This window comes from Salmo trutta, chromosome 33 (assembly GCF_901001165.1).
Source record: "Salmo trutta chromosome 33, fSalTru1.1, whole genome shotgun sequence".
Lineage (NCBI taxonomy): Eukaryota > Metazoa > Chordata > Actinopteri > Salmoniformes > Salmonidae > Salmo > Salmo trutta.
The window spans coordinates 35,972,226-35,977,411 of NC_042989.1; the positions used below are offsets into that span (position 1 = coordinate 35,972,226).

General features: G+C 45.7%; 1 protein-coding gene across 3 annotated transcripts in view; it reads right to left on the reverse strand.

The window, feature by feature from the left end:
• The window catches only part of lrr1 (leucine rich repeat protein 1), a 6,852-nt gene extending 6,765 nt beyond the window's left edge, over nt 1-87 (reverse strand). For 2 of the 3 annotated variants that reach the window (XM_029730772.1, XM_029730774.1), the window contains exon 1: nt 1-87. This exon is cut by the window's left edge. The gene's annotated coding sequence lies outside the window, so the exon portion shown is untranslated. The other variant, XM_029730773.1, reaches the window with a different exon arrangement.
• Nucleotides 88-5,186: the final 5,099 nt, after the last annotated feature.

The window sequence follows — 5,186 nt, forward strand, 5'->3', positions numbered from 1 at the left end:
AGAGATAACCAAGGAAACGGCGCTACCAAGATTCTCGAACGCCCTCAACTTCGCGCGCGCGAACAGAACTGATAAACGTACATGCGCAGATGTGATTTGGTTTGAGAATCTTTTCTTTGGTTGTGGATAGAAGGGTGCAGCCGATTTTTTTGTTGTGAATTTTAGCTTTCCCGTAACCCAATTCTCCTAACCTGCTACGAAGTCAAATCTGACTTTCATTTGACAAAACCTAGAACCCTTTTAGCCATGACAAAACATTTTCTTAGCACCTACCTCCGGTTCTCACCATTCTGTGAAATGTCTAAATAAAAGTAATGGTCGGTATGAAAGCCATTACATTGGTTTAATGGCGCTTCTTTCGGATGATTAACACTGAAGTCCCAAATGCAACCAGGTCAGACAATAATTGTGTATGATCTTCTGTGTAGAAAATAACACCATAATTGCTTTCAATAGCTAGATTCCCCATCCAATTGTCGGCAGATTTAATGTGAATATTCTCAAATCCGCATTTTCCCACCAGAGGAGTTTCTTTCAAACTGACTAGGGTGTTAATGTGTAAATAAACATTGCTTTTAGAGCTAAACTGAGCATACCAAATTATACAGACTATCAGAAGCACAGTGCACTTTGTTTCATGTCTGTAGGCTTTACCATTAACTTAATTTTTATTTTAAGGTTTAAATAAATATAGCTAGGCAAGTCAGTTAAGAACAAATTCTAATTTACAATGACGGCCTACCAGAAGGAAAAAGGGCTCCTGCGGGGACGGGGGCTGGGATTAAAAATATAGGACAAAACACACATCACTAGATAAAGTGGGACTTAAGACAACATTGTATGGCAGCAACACATAACACAGCATGGTAGCAGCACAAAACATGGTAAACTTTATTGGGCACAGACAACAGCACAAAGGGCAAGAAGGTAGACAATACATCACGTGAAGCAGCCACAACTTTCAGTAAGAGTGTTCATGATTGGGTCTTTGAACAAAGAGATGGAGATAAAACTGGACAGTGAGTGTTTTTTTGCAGCTGTTCCAGTAGCTAGCTACAGCAAACTGAAAAGACGAGCGACCCAGGGTTGTGTGCGCTTTGGGGACATTTAACAGAATGTGACTGGCAGAACGGGTGTTGTATGTGGAGGATGAGGGCTGCAGTAAGTATTCCATATAGGGGGGAGTGAGGCCTAAGATGGTTTTATAAATAAGCATAAACTAGTGGATCTTGCGATGGGTATACAGAGATGACCAGTTTACAGAGGAGTATAGAGTGCAGTGATGTGTCCTATAAGCTTATCCTTGCTTATCCAAGATGGCGTAGCAGTTCAGACGTCCTTTACCCTCCTCTTGTCGTGTCCCGTGTATGTATATATATATATATATATTTATTTATTTTTCTTCGCATATCTTTTTACATTTTTTCTTCTAAAAACCCAACCTCAAAGCACTCTCCTGCAACCCGCCTCACCAATTTAAAAAATAAAGTATTATTTACCTCAAATCTGAAATCCACAACAGAAGCTAGCCAGAGGTTAGCCATTCTCACTGGCTAACGGAGTTCAGCTAGCCACGGTTCGTGGTCCTCAGATATCCATCAGATCGAAAAGCTATCGCCAGTCTTTGTACAGGCGCGACTCAGACCAGAGCATACCGGACCTATTCTCTCTCCTTTCCCCGGATTTCTACCGCAGGCTCTGGACATTTACACCTGGATCTTGTAGCTAACTAGCTGCTACCTGAGTGACTATTGGCAACGTCGGTCCCGGAATTAACACACGGAGCTAGCCAGCTAGCCAGCTGAAGAGTTGTGTCAGCCACTCCTGGGCTATTCCTGAGCTAGCCAGCTGAAGTGTCTCCTGGGCTACAATCACCTATCCGGACCCGTTTTACTGCCGATGCGGAACCCCATCAGGCCTTCACGACTGGACCACCGACGTTATCTGCCCGAGGGAGTTATCCAACTGGCCCCTCCGTCGCGACGTAACCTGATCGCCCATCTGCGGCCAGCTAATCGTTAGCTGTCTTATCGGATGCGATCTGAATAGGTCTATCGGACACTTTTCTTGGGCCACTATAACTAACTATTTTGCCAACTTGGACTGGTCCCCCCTTCCACACGGAACCCCACTAATCCACAGACGGAAATGCACGAGGTGGCTAAAAACAGACCTCCCTCTCATCTTCCACCAGCTTGCTACCTATGGCTCGGCTAGCTGTCTGAATCTCACTGGACCCTTTGATCACTCGGCTAAGCATGCCTCTCAATGTCAATATGCCTTGTCCATTGCTGTTCTGGTTAGTGTTTATTGGCTTATTTCACTGCAGAGCCTCTAGCCCTGCTCATTATACCTTATCCAACCTCTCAGTTCCTCCACCCACACATGCTATGACATCTTCTGGTTTCAATGATGTTTCTAGAGACAATATCTCTCTCATCATCATTAAATGCCTAGGTTTACCTCTGTATTCACATCCCACCATACCTTTGTCTGTACATTATACCTTGAAGCTATTTTATCGCCCCCAGAAACCTGCTCCTTTTTCTCTCTATTCTGGACGTCACAGACGACCAATTCTTATAGCTTTTAGCCGTACCCTCATACTCATTCTTCTCTGCTCCTCTGGGGATGTAGAGGTGAATCCAGGCCCTGCAGTGCCTGGCTCCACTCCTACTCCCCAGGCGCTCTCTTTTGATGACTTCTGTAACCGTAATAGCCTTGGTTTCATGCATGTTAACATTAGAAGCCTCCTCCCTAAGTTTGTTTTATTCACTGCTTTAGCACACTCTGCCAACCCGGATGTCCTAGCTGTGTCTGAATCTTGGCTTAGGAAGTCCACCAAAAACTCTGAAATCTTCATCCCTAACTACAACGTTTTCAGACAAGACAGAACGACCAAAGGGGGCGGTGTTGCAATCTACTGCAGAGATGTCCTGCTATCCAGGTCTGTACCCAAACAATTTGAACTTCTACTTTTAAAAATCCACCTCTCCAAAAACAAGTCTCTCACCGTTGCCGCCTGCTATAGACCCCCCTCGGCCCCTAGCTGTGCTCTGGACACCATATGTGAACTGATTGCCCCCCATCTATCTTCAGAGCTCGTGCTACTAGGTGACCTAAACTGGGACATGCTTAACACCCCAGCCATCCTACAATCCAAGCTTGATGCCCTCAATCTCACACAAATTATTAATGAACCCACCACGTACAACCCCAAAGCCGCAAACACTGGCACCCTCATAGATATCATCCTAACCAACGTGCCCTCTAAATACACCTCTGCTGTTTTCAACCAAGATCTCAGCGATCACTGCCTCATTGCCTGCACCCGTAATGGGTCAGCGGTCAAACTACCTCCACTCATCACTGTCAAACGCTCCCTGAAACATTTCAACGAGCAAGCCTTTCTAATCGACCTGGCCCTGGTATCCCGGAAGGATATTGACCTCATCCCGTCAGTAGAGGATGCCTGGTTATTTTTTTTAAATGCCTTCCTCACCATCTTAAATAAGCATGCCCCTTTCAAGAAATTTAGAACCAGGAACAGATATAGCCCTTGGTTCTCCCCAGACCTGACTGCCCTTAACCAACACAAAAATATCCTGTGGCGTTCTGCATTAGAATCGAACTGCCCCTGCGATATGCAACTTTTCAGGGAAGTTAGAAACCAATACACAGGCAGTTAGAAACGTCAAGGCTAGCTTTTTCAAACAGAAATTTGCTTCCTGCAACTCAAACTAAAAAGTTCTGGGACATTGTAAAGTCCATGGAGAATAAGAACACCTCCCAACTGCCCACTGCACTGAGGATAGGAAACTCTGTCACCACCGATAAGCCCACTATAATTGAGAATTTCAATAAGCACTTTTCTACGGCTGGCCATGCTTTCCACCTAACTACCCCTACTGCATTCAACAGTACTGCACCCCCCACAGCTACTCGCCCAAGCCTCCCCCATTTCTCCTTCTCCCAAATCCATTCAGCTGATGTTCTGAAAGAGCTGCAAAATCTGGACCCCTACAAATCAGCTGAGCTTGACAATCTGGACCTTTTCTTCCTAAAATTATCTGCCGATTACTAGCCTGTTCAACCTCTCTTTCGTGTCGTCTGAGATTCCCATAGATTGGAAAGCAGCTGCTGTCATCCCCCTCTTCAAAGGAGGTGACACTCTTGACCCAAATTGCTACAGACCTATATCCATCCTACCCTGCCTTTCTAAGGTCTTCGAAAGCCAAGTCAACAAACAGATTACCGACCATTTCGAATCCCACCGCACCCTCTCCGCTATGCAATCTGGTTTCAGAGCTGGTCACGGGTGCACCTCAGCTACGCTCAAGGTCCTAAACGACATCATAACCGCCATCGATAAGAAACAATACTGTGCTGCCGTATTCATTGACCTGGCCAAAGCTTTTTACTCTGTTAATCACCACATCCTCATCGGCAGACTCGGTAGCCTTGGTTTCTCAAACGATTGCGTCGCCTGGTTCACCAACTACTTCTCTGATAGAGTTCAGTGTGTCAAATCGGAGGGCCTGCTGTCCGGACCTCTGGCAGTCTCTGGGGGTACCACAGGGTTCAATTCTTGGGCCAACTCTTTTCTCTGTATACATCAATGATGTCGCTCTTGCTGCTGGTGAATCTCTGATCCACCTCTACGCAGACGACACCATTCTGTATACTTCTGGCCCTTCTTTGGACACTGTGTTAACAACCCTCCAGACGAGCTTCAATGCCATACAACTCTCCTTCCGTGGTCTCCAACTGCTCCTAAATACAAGTAAAACTAAATGCATGCTCTTCAACCGATCGCTGCCTGCACCTGCCCGCCTGTCCAGCATCACTTCTCTGGACGGTTCTGACTTAGAATTTGTGGACAACTACAAATACCTAGGTGTCTGGTTAGACTGTAAACTCTCCTTCCAGACTCACATCAATCATCTCCAATCCAAAGTTAAATCTAGAATTGGCTTCCTATTTCGCAACAAAGCATCCTTCACTCATGCTGCCAAACATACCCTCGTAAAACTGACCATCCTACCAATCCTCGACTTCGGCGATGTCATTTACAAAATAGCCTCCAATACCCTACTCAACAAGCTGGATGCAGTCTATCACAGTGCCATCCGTTTTGTCACCAAAGCCCCATATACTACCCACCACTGCGACCTGTACGCTCTCGT